Source organism: Anas acuta, chromosome 4, assembly GCF_963932015.1.
Source record: "Anas acuta chromosome 4, bAnaAcu1.1, whole genome shotgun sequence".
NCBI classification, from domain to species: domain Eukaryota; kingdom Metazoa; phylum Chordata; class Aves; order Anseriformes; family Anatidae; genus Anas; species Anas acuta.
The window spans coordinates 17,237,684-17,253,971 of record NC_088982.1 but is presented as its reverse complement, the minus strand read 5'-3'; the positions used below and the strand labels follow the sequence as shown (position 1 = coordinate 17,253,971).

At 35.2% G+C, this 16,288-nt stretch overlaps 1 protein-coding gene and 1 long non-coding RNA gene across 7 annotated transcripts in view; one reads left to right on the top strand and one right to left on the bottom strand.

Annotated features, from left to right (window-relative positions):
* Positions 1–16,288, bottom strand: part of SLIT2 (slit guidance ligand 2) — a 255,689-nt gene that overhangs the window by 151,159 nt on the left and 88,242 nt on the right. The window lies entirely within an intron of this gene.
* LOC137855649 (uncharacterized) lies at positions 554–4,550 on the top strand. The gene is made up of 3 exons (XR_011095869.1): positions 554–1,405; positions 3,432–3,511; positions 3,851–4,550. It is a non-coding gene; the product is annotated as an uncharacterized lncRNA (long non-coding RNA).

The window sequence follows — 16,288 nt, the reverse complement described above, 5'->3', positions numbered from 1 at the left end:
CTAAAGCCATCTTTGTGAGCCTTAAGCATCCTACAGTAAATCTACTGTAATTTCAAATTTATTATTATTTCTACTGTAATTTCAAATTTATTATTATTTCAAAATACTAAATTTTACAACTGAGAATACAGAGAACATTTACGCTGAAGAAACTGCTTCCCCACCAAGAGAGAGCTTCCTGCATTATTATTTTTCCTAGACCTTTTCTTTTGTATTGTGGTACCCTGAGAAAGCTTGTCAGCATTAAACTTTCAAAAAGGCGAACTTATTCACCTGTTTCCTTAAGAAAAACATAGAAATGGTTCCTTTTAGTGAACAGTTACAATATTCACTCCTCTTTACCTGCACACAAAAGGGAACTTCAAAAGGCTGGGGAAAAATAATTATAGTAACACAAAATTAAAATTTAAACATTTATTTTTAGTGTATTTTATCCAAATATTACCAAGGAATATGATAAATAAGAGAAGTATATGTGTCCTGCTAATAAAAAACTCCAGGCACCATTTTTAATCCTAACATCACTATCTTACAACGTCATGGCACTGAAAACCCAAAAGCCTCTCTATTTTCACAGATAACTACAAACAGCTTTGAGCAATTAACATTAATTAACATTACTAATTGAAAGTCTAGACAAGACAGACCTCTCACTCTGGAATGTTTTTGCTAAACAGCTAATACCTGCCGACTTCAGGCTTGGTGATGGCCCAATAACACTTGACAAGTTCTCCTGAATGAAGCACTTAGAGCTTGTTGAAGCTTTGTGTTAACTTTGCACCTGCACAGGGCCCCCAGACTCCAGGAGGCCATGTGGATCAAGTGCTTCTATAACTGTGGTTAGTCATCTGTATCAGAATCACAGCAGACTCCCTCATAACAAAGTCTCCTTTTTGTTGTTAATTAAGACAGTACCAAAAAAAAAAAATAAAATAAAGTTACTTATTCAGTCATGAGGACTGAATGCTCCCAGTAGGTAGTCTTTTCACAATTCAATTTCCCTGATGGGACTCGAAGAGGAAATGAAACAACAAATTGTACTCCTGATGATCTAAGCAGAAGCTGCAATTCCACAGGGAGTCCTGCTAGGTCAATTAGTTCATCATGCTAACAGAATAGCAATCCAGAAACCAGTGTCCCACCAACAAAGGTTTGAAAAAGTGAAGTTCAATGCCCGGTTGTAAGACAGCCTCCAGTAGATATTATTGTTAGGTTCAGTAAATGCACATTTACTGAGTATAAAAATAGGGCAGCAACACTAAAAGCTAGGGGGATATTCCTGTCCTGTTAGATTCACTGTGAATGCAGTAGAAGCAGTCCACCTTTGTAAGATCTCTAATGAACACTGCCTGTATAAAAGAAGTTCATCTCATCACGTTTCCTTCTTAAACTAGATATGTAAAAGGTGAGTACTTTTAAGCAAGCATTTCTCTGAAAAGTCAAAGTACAATGCTGCACTTGTTTGTTTGTGTATTTGTTTATTTTATTTGTTTATTTTAAAGTGTTTCAGTATTCTGTATTTCAGTATTTCATGGTCTGTGCTTATTGCATATTACTTTTCTACAAACACAATTAACAGTACTTTTTTCTTAGGATGCCATCCAATAATACTGTAATGTAATAGCCAACATTCAAATTTCATTTTCAAAGCAGTAGTTAAAACAAATATATGCACCTGTGCTAAGTTTTTTCATTTATTTTTTTCATTGTATTTGGAATAAAACCATGATAATTCAACAATGATTTTATAAACGTAATCCATTGTTTTTGATGCCAGAAGAAAACATTTCAAAAGCAAGGATGGTCTAGTAGACTGCTTAAACTCCAAATTTTCACTAAGGGTCCCGTGAACATCACCAAAATATTCAAGCACCCATTTTGTTTTCTTCACCTATAGAATCTGAATTACAAATCTAATTTATACCAGCCTTGCAGTGGGACTCTGGGATTAACAATTCTTTCATGTTTGGGAACAGAAAGGACTATATATTCCATGCAGCTGTACTCTTTCCAACTGCATATACTGATGCAAAATAGTTGTTTAACTCAAACAGGTCAAACATAGGGTAGTTAAAGCAGCAAATCATAAACATAAAAGGTTTGACAACAAACTGCTCTGTTTCCTTCCACAGAGCCTCTTTAAATATTCCAAGGTTTTGCAAAAATAACAAAAGACTTCTATACTTCTTTTTTAATTATTTTTTTTCACAGTTGTAAACTAAAAAAAAAAAAAAGGATTACTCTGTTCTAGTTTACTTTACTGCTGTCAGCTACTGCAATATTAGACCTTGGTGCTTTATTTACAGAACTCCCCACTGACAAAAGATAGCACTGCATAATGAGTACACAAATGCATTTCAAGAGCACATCTTGAAAGCTGTTTTTGTAAAGCGCCTTCTGGCTGCAATATTTGAATGTACTGTATGCTGAGAGTCAGTAGGGACAACAACACAGATGTGCTTTGTTTGGCTCCTAATGGATTCAATCCCGAAGAGCATTAAAAGGAGAGAGACTGAAGAAAATTTAAGCTTTACCTTTTTATGAAACTCTGATTGTGCACTCTCTTTCTCTCTGGCCATGTGAGTTGAAATAGGACAGAACAACAGTACAGTCTATATATGACAGAATGCATTTTTGTTTCTTTTGAAAGAATGATTGAAGTTAATTTCTAGTTTATTTTTATTTTTTAGATTATCATATTTAATTTTCTGTCTTTAGAAAGAAATTGTATTCAATTTCAATTTAAAAGTATGCACAGAGATTTTTAAGTGAAGGCTATGTGGTGCCTGTTAAGAAATAGCACTTCCCTTGTTTATCAGTCCTGTGGAGGTTTCAGAATTTCTGTTTTACTTAATTAGCTTATTAGTATTTAAAAAGCCATTATTTACTTGCAGTATCCTGAAATAATTTGAACATTTCCACAGAATAAATATGTGACTTTAAAGAAAGTCACAGAAAATGATGCATCTTAAACTCTGCACTAGCAGTTAGATAGTTAATTGTAATGCTGTTCTCAGTACAATTGCCGTCGAGAAGATATCAAAGCATCACCTTCAGACCTGAGAGTCTCATTTTACATGGGAAATCTGTATTTTGATCCAAACACCACCAGAATATCACCGCACAGATCTGATCAATTACATGGCTGCTCTGATATAAGACTGGAAAGTAGAAATTAAGATAACTTAATGGGAACAACTGCTAATGATCATGCTCCATGAAAAGCTAGGTTCTGTGAAGACATTTGCTGTTCAGCACAACTCTTACCTTGTGAAGAGGAAATTATGCTGACTTCAATCCCTTTGTAGGGTGCTCCAGCAGGAGGACCGGGGACCGGTGTGACAAGATGATGAGCAGAATGTAAAATTAAGCTAGACTACAAGGTTAGTGCATAAACTTACATGTCGTAACGATTTCTTTTACATTTCTAGGCACCATGCTTTGCTGTCAGCTGTAAGAAACTGTGTCAGGAGGGACTGAAAATACGAGCCAGTATACGGATCAAGAGAGAGTATGTAAATATAATACAAACATAGTAATCACAGTCCTAAGGTTTTCCAGATGCCAGCAAGGAAGCAGAAATAATGTCATTGCAACTTGTCTGAAAAATCTTATTAATAGCAGGTTATACCAATAATTTGTATCAAGATGACAGTTTGGTTTACACATGTAAATACTAATATTCATTCTTTTTTCATACACCATAGTTGAAAGGATGTAAAGAGGTGTAGTAACTTTAGTTTGATTGCATTCATCCTGATAGAATCTATTATTCTCTCTACTAAAAAAAAATAAATATACACGACCACAAATTCTTTTCTTTACTAATCCTCATAAATTTTCTTTCAAGGAGGAGGAGAGATTCCAGGAACCATAGAAAGCCTGCTGTCATTATTGGAGGAACATGCAAGTGTCCTTTACAACTGATGATACTTCCATATGACAGCTGTCAGGGGCACTAATTATTGCCTTACAGTCTTCACATTTGTGTCCCTATTAACAATTATTAGCTCACCGAACTTTGGATGATTGCTTTATTTATATCTACAATGGATTCCACACTCAAAAACTTGGTCTGAGAACCCCTTAAACAATGGTTTGAAAACATCTCTCTCAAATTTCAGACCATCATTCAATTGCATTTGGCATCATTTTAAAAGACAGTTAAACCATGCAAGTGGATAGATGCTCTAAATAATGAGATAGTTGTGTGATGTTGGCTACTTAATTAGAAAAAGCTTTAGGTCCTAGATTCTCTTCGTAATTTCACCTGATTGTGGATTTCAAGTTCACTCTAACTTGCAGAGAAATAGCAATTAAAGAATGCAAACATGATGAACACTATCAATGGACACATATGGAAAATGGGTTTTGCCAAACAGCCTGTTTGATGGACATATAGGTCAGTTGACAAAGCTAACAGCATCAATAAAACTGAGTTCTGTAAACTGTGTAACACAGGCATGTGATATTATTTTATGTGATATTATTACCTGGAGCATGAAAGAAATTCTGCAAATACACTTTTTTTTTCTCTCTCTCTTTTTTTTTTTTTTCTGATTCCAACATTACTAAATACCATGATGAAAAACTGGAAAAGTGAACATAAAGTGAGATCTAGAAAGCTGGCTCTGTGGTGACAATACTTCAGATGTTCAAACTGTGCACTCGGCAGTTCAAGAAAATTTAAAAGAAGATAATACACTTGAAACCTGAAGATAGATAACCCATACAAAGCATGTTACATTAACAGAAAAGAATAAATAGAAATTGGAAAAGTCTACTGGGGGAAAAGCATTTCAAGAAGTCTTTCATAAAAAATGCTTCCCTTTTTACAAAATTTCCTTTTCACCATCCCTTTTGAAAACATGTTGGCAACTACTTAGGTTCCCTAAGGTTAAGAACAGTAAGGTTAAAAACAGTACTACCTGATGCTGAAATTTTATGATTCTTGCTTGAAATGTCCAGTAAAATTGTCTTCTATAAACAACCAGCAGCTGACATATAATAAAAAAAATTCATTTGACTTCTTCAGAAAAGTAAGCATTATGCCAAAATGTATTATTTGTCATGTTTATTAATTTTTGGAAGAATGAGGCTAGTGGGATTTCACTAGGTGGTCTCAGCTCCTCTCTATTTTCCTGTCTGCTACATGGCCGTATCACACAGTGTTCCCATTGTTCACAGAAGTTGTTTCATGCATCAAGAATATTGTGATGGTTCTTGGATGAGTCAGTACATTATACTGATTTACTTTAAGAAACTGAAACGTTGACATAAATGACAGCTTGGAATACAGATATGATCTCATAATATTATAGAACATACAGAACTGTCTTTGTTACTAGGCAGTTTCAAATTACCTGATTATCATGTTATTTATGTTTGCAAAAGAAATCAGATTTGACTTTTTTTACTTTTTTTTTGTATTTATATTTTCAATTTTGAGTCAAATGTAACCTCAAAAAAATTAGATATGTCAGAGTAGAAGCAAAACCAGCAATTTGTACATAGAACAATGTAAAACCTCAATAATACTATAAATTCTTCAGCTATCAATGAAGCACAGAAACAACTGACTTTCTTTTTTTACTATTTCAATGCAAATAATATGGGCTACAGGATAGGCCACGTCCAAATCCCGTAGTTCTTCCTCATGGCAGTGTCAAACTGGACTTATACAAAGTCTGTCTACTCAATGACAGAAATACACAGTCCCACGAGACAGCCATGTAATTCTGTTCCTTTCAGTCTCAAAACAGTTTTACTATATGGAGTTTCCCTACAAAATAATCAGAATTCTGTTAAAGACTGCAGAAGATGAATATGTTTCAGAAGCATGTACACTGCCTTTTGGTCACACTGCCTTCCAGGAGTGGAACCAGAGAATTTACCTAAAACTTTTCACATGATATTTGTAAAGAAGCAGAAGAAAAAGGAAATAAATCTATACTAAGTGCTTGACTTTGATTTTGCTTTAAAAAAGATAGACCAAAATGTTAACACTAAACAACACTAAGTAGTGTTTTAACATAGAAGTGTCAAAATACTTTTAGAATTCAGAACTGTTTGTTGGTGAAGAACTGCTGAACAGAACACTACACTAGTTCTTTTATTCTATGCATAAGTATCCCCTGCAGTGCCATAGCAACTTTTTGATGTATTTTTCAAAAGGTTTTTCAACTCAACCTACCAGGTGGTTTTAGGAACTCAAATTCATGTGCTGAAGCCGTGTGCCAGCAGTTATCAAAGAATGCGTGGCATGCATCCTAATATTCTTACTGTGCGATCAGTCTGTTTCTGTGTTTGTGTGCATATGTATGTGTATTTTCACATTCATGGTCCAAATCTTGCGACACTGCAAATAAAATAGTGTAGTATTTTACTACATTTGTGTACATAGCAGTGTCTCACTGACTGAAGCTTTTCAAGGAAAAACATGAACTGAATTCATTAGAACAGTTTGAAAAGCCAACTTTCCAGTTTCTACTGTTCTAATAATATATGCTTTCTCCAAAAGAGATATAAAGTTTGGTTTAACGATAAAACAATCCGTTTATATGGTTAAACAGAATAATTGTCTCAGGTTTCCTTTTCCACCACAGGGGGTTTGACTAAGTTAAATATTTATTTACTTCAGGTATGTGATTTATTAAGTTAAGTGCCAGCAGCCATGAATATTTTTGTACAGAAATTACAGGAGCTTCTCTAATGCTGGCTGGCTTTTCTTTCTGTCGAGGAATGGAAAAGGGAGCAAGAAAAAATCCTAAACTGCTCTCCTCCTGCATGGAAAGTGGCTGAAGGATTCCCTCTGCTCTTGCTTTAGATATTCTGTTCTTAAACAGAAGAAAGAAAGAGAGGAAGAGAGAGAGAGAGAGAGAGAGAGAGAGAGAGAGAGAAAGAAAGAAAGAAAGAAAGAAAGAAAGAAAGAAAAAGAAAGAAAGAAAGAGAAAGAAAGAAAGAAAAAGAAAGCAAGCTTGATCTTTTCATTCTTTCTATCTAAAGTAGTCTTTGTAGCAAATGGCTACTGAGTGCTCTTTGTTTAAAAGAAAAAAATCCTAGTATTTATTTGAATCGGATGGTCATTACATACAGTCACAGAAGGGTAGTGTGAGAGCCAAAACACTGCTCCATATGAGAAGATGTCTTGAGATATACGGAAAATGGGTCTAACCTGAGCTTAGTGAGAATCCCCAAACAGAAATTTCCCCAAATCCAAAACAGAATATACTTATCAGCAAAATTCATATATAGTATAAAACAAGTTATAACATATAGTAAGAGAAACATACATTTAATAAACTAAGCCTTCAGTGTATCCTTATTAATTATATGAAAACCATCATATAATCCAGCACTCTATTCTTGAGTTCAAGAGGTTACTTTAGCTTTCTTCAATATATTATTTTTTTTTTTTTCAAATAAATGCATTTACTAAACTAAACATTGAAAGAAATCCTGGTCTCTCTATGCTCTCCCATGGGATACTCCCATGGGATACAGATCAAGTTACAGACAGTAATTACTATATCCTACTTGTAACGGGTTGCAATATCCAGTTACAGCCAACAATCAAATCTCCAACAACTACTCAACTCTGCTCAATTTCAATCTCAATAGAAATGGGGCTGGGGAAAAGCTTCATGATGTCACACCACTGTAGTGCAGGTTGTGAAGATTCTTCTTGCTACTCTACACAGAGTCAAGAAATTGAAAACCTTTGGTTAAATCTCATAATACTGAAACCTGTGGTAGAGCACAGCGCTTCTACAAGAGGCAACGGGTAGACCAGGCAGCCTTCTGGAGTCTTTCTCCAGCACAAAGGTAAACTCAACTCTTCTGAACTTCTTAGAGAACACAACTCTTAGTGAAGAAAGTTCTAGAGCACTGAGAAATGACCAACACACTGCTAACGAAAGCTCACCCTGCCTTAGCTTCAGCAGTACTCTGTTATGCAGTGATGTATTTGAAAATGACTGTTACACAACTACTGTGTAATACCTGTGTGCTTGCACTGAAGTTTTAATTGTTGACAACTATGGTTAAGCATCTGGGATTAACATTTACTCCAAGCTCCAAGAGGTGACAGGGCAGAGGGTTCAGAATCCAAACCACTTTCAATAAAACACCTTAAAGTCTACATGTATTTTTCTTTGTAGAGCTACTTTACAAGGTTTTATCAATAAATACAATATTAGAAAGCTAGTTCTCTGCATTTTAATGCAAGTAGAAGTTTTATTAGAGGTCTTACATTCAGATATATACTACTAGTTAATGTTTACAGAGTTAACATATCATTTTTGACAAAATATGTGAAAGAGTAAAAATTAAATTCAATACTTAATTTCCGGTCAACAGGTTTGAACAACTACCAGGAAGTGGTTTGAAAGGAGATAGACATAGAACACATGATAGAGAATAAAGCCTATACTTATCAATGTGAAATAACACCTCTCAATCCCATTCATCTGTCAGTTGGACCTTCTGCTCTTTCTGGCAATTGCCAATATGTACTATACCTCTTTCCAAAGTTCACTATTTATCTCCAGGGATTTTATTCCACCACTGTACAATACATTGTAATTCCACACTAATGACAAAAACTTCGTGAAAATTGTTTGCGAGTTGCTGGAGGTACCTGTGACTGACAGGGGAACCCCTACTTTGAGCACATACAGAAATTCTCCTTGCACTATCAATGTGTTTGTTTGTTTGTTTCTTTATGTTTTTGTTTTCTGCCTGTAATCAGCTCATAAAAGCTGCAAATTTGAGGCCATACTTAGTGTAAGAGTTAAGGTTTCTAATAAATAAAAATAGCAGGTACATGAGTGTGCACTCCAGAGCCAGAATGGATAATTAGACCCCCCAAAATAATCTCCTTTATCTGTACACAATCATTGTGGCTTATAAAGCAGCATCAAACAGAAAAATTGAAAAAATCTAATTCAAGCCTTTACTAATACAATTTTTAAGAAATAAAATTTTAACTATGGTTAGTTGAAAGCACTCCAAAACTTTACGGGGAAATGTAGGGAGAAATACAAAATCAAAATTCGTGTGTAAGATTGTCTGGACTAGTGAGTATCTCAAAGTATTACAGCACATTTGTTTTACAAAACCGCTCAAATAGGATTAAGTCAGAAATGATATTGGTTAATTTCAATTTATAATGGGACAGAAGCAGGAAGATTTTTTCTTAATTTTTAGCAGCAAATTTATTTGAGAAGTATACAACTATAAACCTATACGCCACAGGCTACAAAAGTGAACTCAATATGAGTCTTCAAGAGGGAGACACCATATAATTAAGCAAGCTTTCTGGAACAGGAATAGACTTTTTGATGTTCCTTCTTCATGAAAGTAATCATATGCCCCACAGTAATTCAGAAGTGCAGCTGTATAGTAGCTATGACACTACTGCAGCCTCTCCACTTTACAGTTCCACGTAGCTTAACACCAAGTGATGGGCACTTCCCCAAGAATCTATTTAGCTTCAATACTACAGTATACTCTGTGGGATGAATGCTTTGAAATAATCCCACAAAAATTAAAAATAACACAAAAGGCAGCACACTTACACACATCAAATCTGCTGTAAAACTAGAGGTGGAAAATGATGCATCATACTTCTCTTTGCTAATCCATCAGCCTATAAATATGCAATACTAATTAACATTCAGATCCAATTAGAAGTGGTTCAAGATCATCTCCTTCCAAACATATAATGCTCTTTACATTGCTCTTTGGGCAGCCTTAAGAACAAAATAGGCAAATTAAATATTCTTATTGTAGAAAGAAAGTTGTTGAAAAAACAATCTTTCAATATTTATGTTTCACTATTAAGCCAGAACAGATTGCAGAAATCCACATACACCTACAATGAAAAGTGTAGTATGCAGAATAATACTGGCAGAATTATATTCCCCTCTCGTCCAAGAGACAGCAAAAGACCCTAAGATCATTTTTAGACTTGTGCTTATACCAGATTTTGATTTTTATTTTTAAAAAGTCATGCTTACTTGGATTCTCTGTATAGGACAAATTTCATAGCTATGCAGTTTTATTATCAATCTTGAAACCATATTCTTACCTCAATCAACAGAAATATATAGATATGGCCTAGATTTACAGCTGTTTATATAGGTTTCCACAGTCACTATCAGTTAAGGTTTTATATCATTAGTGTAAAACCACAGAAAGAGACACATGGGTACACAAAAATAGCTTATCTGTATGTTTACAGAATACTAATAGATATAGTAATTGTTACACTGGGATCTAATTATTTGCAGGTTTTGTTTAATAACAAACAGAGAGTGAAGTTTCATTCTGGACTTAATCCAGTCTCACTGTGGATTGCCAAAAGGAGACTTTCCCTGGAGTGACCACCCATGTCCATCTGTATAACCATCTCCCCTGTGCCAGAACTAGCAAGCATAGATCTAGCAGATCAGGCTGCTGACCCAGAGAAAATTTAACCATGTTTTCTTTTTGGACTGTCTGTAGATCCAGCTCAGTCTGTGCCGCAGGCTGGGGAAGGGAGAAGAGTACCACCTTTTTGAAGTAAGGTACCTTTAGTTCAGATCTACCACCACAAAAAACTACAGCCCGAGCAAGCCAAATCTCACCGCAGTAAAACATGGAAGTAAATCACACAAACACAGGAACAGCTACAATGATGTGCTACTGCATACGGTACTAATAACATTATCGACTGAAATGTTGCTCATATACACAGTCATTACAGTGTCATCCTCTCTGCTCCAGGACCACACAAACATACATCCTTCCCTTTCTGACATCTACTCTAAAACATCTATTCAGTTAATAGGAGTAGAATCAATTCTCCACTGACTGCCTAACTTCATCCAGCTCTTCCCCTGATTATGCCTTACTGCCAGAATAGATTTTAGCATTTCATTTAATTATTTATTTTCCATGAGTACCTAAAATATATGCTGTGAACTGTTACTATCAATAAGCTAGAACAAAATACCACATTATCTTCGACCCCTGAGTGTCTGGATTTAAGCCAGTATACTCATGGGGAAGACTTTATGGAATAATCAATATAGGAGTAAAAGACAGCACAGCATCTCCTCCAGAGGAAAAAGAGAGGGCACAGAACAATTTAAAAACCATGCCAATAACAAGAAAGGAAAAACTAAAGTGTAAAAGGAAACCAAAAACACATCCTCTCAACAGATCTCCCAGTGGGGTTGAAGACAAATCTACAAAGCCTAACTTTTGGTATCCAGCTGAGGTGCAGTAAAAAGCTCACTTCTAGTGCTCCACACTGCCCATCAGCCTCATACAGAACAAACCCAGCTGGTCAAAACAAGCCCAGGGACACCAAATGGGTAGTAACCAAGCATCCAGCAGCCTGTAATTTGGTCACTTAACCAGCCTGTTCTGTGGAAGGAGGGATCAGGATATTCCTGACCTAAAAGCAAAATACTGCTTTTGCCCCTCTTGACAAATTGCATAGTAATTAAATTTTCTCTCTCACAAACTGTTCTTAAAAGTGGCTGTTCCCAGCTCTAACTGCTGCCCACACTGACGATATCTGCACAGGAAGACAATTATGTTACCACTACTACCTTAGATCTCAAAAATAAGTCATGAAGCTACTCATGTCATGTGCACACAAAACAAACTGGCAGAATGACACTAAAGCTTACCAAATTATTCTGATTACAGAAATACACAAAGATGGTAATAGTCATTAAAGAATTCTAAATATACAGAGGATCACACTGCAGTGAAACAACTAACTTAAGAACGTTAGGCTTGTTAACACATACTGTAGCAAGCTTATTCTGTTTTGCACTTGCAGAGTTGAAAAAAGGAAAATCGTGATGAAGCTGTCAGACCTAACACCACATAGGCACTGAAGTATGGCACCAGAAGCCTCATCAGTTCTCTAATTAAGTAGTGACACCACAACATTGATTTTTAGGGGCTCAGGATGGGCTCCTGGTAAGAGTTTCTGTCACCAGTGACCCAAATCAGAACACAGTTGTTTTGATTGAAGCAAAAAGCTGATGTCCTCTTCACTAATGCCAGAAGTCCTCCACCCCACAGTAATGAAATTTTTTGAGACATCTTCTATGTATATATACATCTACTCTTCAAGGTGTACTCCTCTTGAGAAGTCTCTACAAAGATCAAGAAACTTTCTGTATACACACAATGATAATTTCCCTATGCATTTTTTTTAAATGAAAGTCTTACATACCGAAAATATTCTGCAGTATTTAAACCTACATCAGACATTATTCAAGGAGAACCCGACGCTAAATATAAATGCAACAACAAGACATTGCAGTCCATGTATACTTCAATATAGTTTCTCTACAGTTTAGCTTTCAGTGCATGCAACACCTACACAAGTCTTGTGAACTAAGAAAAAAAAAAACAAAAAAACCTTACTTTTCTGGCCATATGTTTAAATAATTATTACCAATTTTAGTCACTTAAAGATCTAAAGTTCTGAGGAGGTACAATGGAAATACCCAGTACTCAAATGTAATCATCACTCAAATAAGTATTTAACAAACTGTATTTCAATGATTTGAGGTCCCAGTACAATGAACAAACAAAATGACATTATTAACGGAGTTTTTCACAGTTATTTGCTAATTAATCATTGTATTCAGAGATGAAAACTAGTGCCACAGGACATTACCAGAACACTATATCTGATGCATATGCATCATTTTTTTCATAGATTCCATGTGGCAGTGCTACCTTTTCAAATCCCGCTCATGTTTCATATCACTGCACACCAATGCACAACCACAATTGTGCTATTCATTGTACATAGTAAAGGACATAGATAGAGTCTATACAGTAATCTTCTGGTATTTTTTAATATTACAAATTGTAGAAGGAAAAACCCTACTGTGATCATTGAACCGTGTCATGATCTTTCCTAGGAAATCTCTGCAGAGATAAAGATAACACAAACTAACCTTTAGAAATCAGATGAGGGACACAGCTATCATAACAATGGTAGCTGAGTTCAAATGCTCAGTCTGCAGGGAACAGGAGTATAGCATACACCACAAATAATTTTTATTCTTTTCTTTATTTAATTCAAGTGGAAATGGTCTTTTCATGGCTTCATTTGAAAGCCCCATGTTAGAACAAAATAAATAAATAAAATAAAATAAAAAATAGAGATGTCCAATGGCTTTACTAATCTTTGTATTTTCTGATTTTTCAAAAAGATCAATCAAAAGATAGTTCTAATGCACAACAGGCTTCATGACTGTCAACAGCAACTCAGGAGCAACTTGTCCTAAAGAAACATCACTATGCTGGAGATTTGCAGCTTGCAGCAGAAGCCTTCTACATACTTCGGGAGACCAGACAACACATCAGCATGTGTAGTAGCTCTGTCGGGCTGCTTTTTGAAGCAAATGGGGGAATGGAAAAAGCAGTCAACTGATTCTTATCTCCATAAAGTGTTTTCTCCACAAGCTTATGCCCTGAAAATGCAAGACTGTCAGAGTGAATATATAAAACTGGCAATCTGAAACATTTTTATATGAAATGCCCAGGGGTGAGGTATTAAGCAACCATATAAATGTGTACGTTACAGACAGACAAAATAAGCGTATTTCTAAACATAAATTGTTCTATCTCCACTACTTGACTTTGAGCTTTGTTGTGTATGTGTGTGCCAAATGGAGGCATAGATGATGCAATATGAGAAATAATATTTTGGTATTGAAATAACTTATTTGGCATAAAATGCCTGAAAAAAAATAATATATATATATATATATTATTATGCTGTACATATGAAAAAGTGTCTAATAATTTCAATCTGTTTTTTGTTTACATATGTTACCACAAATTACAAATGCTTCACCTTGTCTTAGCCATGATTATTCTTGTGGTTTTCTCTGATTAAAATCCTAAAGCTGTACAAAAACCTGTTTAAATACCCACTCTAGTATCTTAATATTTTACATTTATTAATATGGAATTTTAGCTTGTAGTGGTGAAGGATGTTTCGTTTGGGTCCATCGGCATATTTATAGGTTCCTAAATATAAGCGGCTTGAGGGTTTTTTCCACAGTGCCAGGAAATTCCTTTGCCAGCAGCAAGAATTGAGTCCTTAATAAATAAATAAAACCTGAATTTGCATTTGGAAATAACTTTCATATTGAAAAAAATGCATTATGGAAACATGCATTTAGTTTTCAATTTGCTAACTGAAACGCTTCCCCTTCCCAATGTTCTTCTAATACAGGATATAGATAGACCAAATGTGAGGTGCCTATAATGTGCCTGCCAGTGACTCCTACTGACTCATGAATGACTATCTAAAGGGACCCTCTTTAGAGATGGACAAGAAATTGCTTTCTTGAAGGAAAAACAAAAAACAAAACAAAACAACAACAGCAACAACAACAAACAACAAAAAACAGAGAAGTTAGTTAGTACAAGTTTCACGAACCTTTGGCAAGAAGGGTGTGTTTATATAGCACATGTGAATGCCTTCAGGAGAAAAGATAAAGAAAAAACATCTCAAATTATATTCTGCAAGGTCTTTTGATTAAGATTCTCTGTTGTAATTCTGCCCTCTTTCCTGAAATTGTGGTGGCATGGGTTTGAAAATTGTAATAAAAGTCAAAGTGACTTATGAAATGGAGCAGCAAGGGGTAAAACAAAATGATGCATGTATTTTCTTAATTTAAGAACTCCCTTGCATCATTATAAAAGAGCTTATAAGTGTTTCACAATGCTCCATAGTGTTTATGAATACATAAATGATATATGTAAGGTAGCAGATGATCTGAGGAGAGCTAAAGCAAAACATGAGGCAGGAAACAACCAAATTGCATCTCATGTTACCATGATGCTGAAGAAGCCTCTTGGCTATCTGAAGCATTCTGCACATTATTAAATTTGAGGATGTTTTGTCAATACAGTTTGTTGATAACATAAAGGCAGTAGATGCTAGGTGAAGAGGACTTGTATTATGTTTTAAACAATTTAACTGCTGTTGCTCTCAGGTGTATTGCAGCTAATGAAATTTTCATGGGTGAAAATGTGGGTGTTTTTTTTGTTTTTGTTTTTGTTTTTTTTTCCCCCTTAGGTCAGGCAAGAAGCTCAGCTCCTACAGTAAGAATTGTCTTCATCTCAGAGATGTTGCTATGGCTATGTCAATTCATGCAATCTAATGATCTGCTTTTTATTTATTTTTTTTTTCCTGTGGTGAAAGAGTTTTCGATACAAAATTGCTTTTAACTCAAAATGTTATTTTTTGGGGTAGAACTTATCTCTTCTGCCAAACTTTTCATCACATTGTTATAATGTTTTGTAAGTCTGCCAGATTCTCACAAAGATGCAGATCAGACAACCTTCAGACAATTAAGCATTCTTTGAAATATCATTAAATAAATTAACTTTAATTGACTTTGAGATAACTATAGGACCAAGATTCACGAATTATTAGCAAGATAGTTTCAGGTATCATACACAGACCCTTTTTAATTCTCCTGTTCACTTTTGATCAAAATGAAAGAAGTTAATAATTAGTTTTAGTGCCTTTATTAAAAGAGAAGTCTTCCATGTTCTTTCTGTGATCCTGAAACACAGCTTCTCAGATTATAAAGACAGAAGGTCCACTCTTCTCATCTCTCACTCCTTTCTCCAGGACTTATTTGCAGCCTTAAGGAGAATGCCTCTTCAAGACTGATCTGAAGTGCAAATCCATTTATCGTTTTAAAAATTAGTTCACTTACTGCAATCTACCCAAAAGCAACAGAGCTCCTCAGCAAAGTACTAGAAAACTCAGAGACAAGTATTATGCACTTGCAGATTAAAAAAGCCTACTTTTAGCAGCTCACTGCCATCCCCAGTTATCAATGGAATAAATACCAAGATGTGATCATCACTTTCTTTTTGGTGTTTAATGAAGAGGGCAAGCTGTCCTCAGTTGTGATTTGGTAGGTGGTGGTAACCTTTGGCCACTGTCTAACATTACACATAACAGTTTAAAGCATAGATTCTTACACTTTTGTGATCATTTGCTTCTGAACTGTCAGTGACCTGTAAACACACAATGCCATTTTAGACGTGCAAAACCACTTGCTGTCTCATTGGCTGACTCTATTCTGTGTCTTTTTGAAGCATGAACATTGAGTTTTGCCAGAACAGAAAGATCATCTAGAAAAGAGTGGGATGGGGGAAAGAGGTCATCTTCCCTTTTTGGTTCTTCTCAGACCAGTCTTCAAAAGCAGTAGGAGTCAAAAACTCTGGCAGAGCAAGC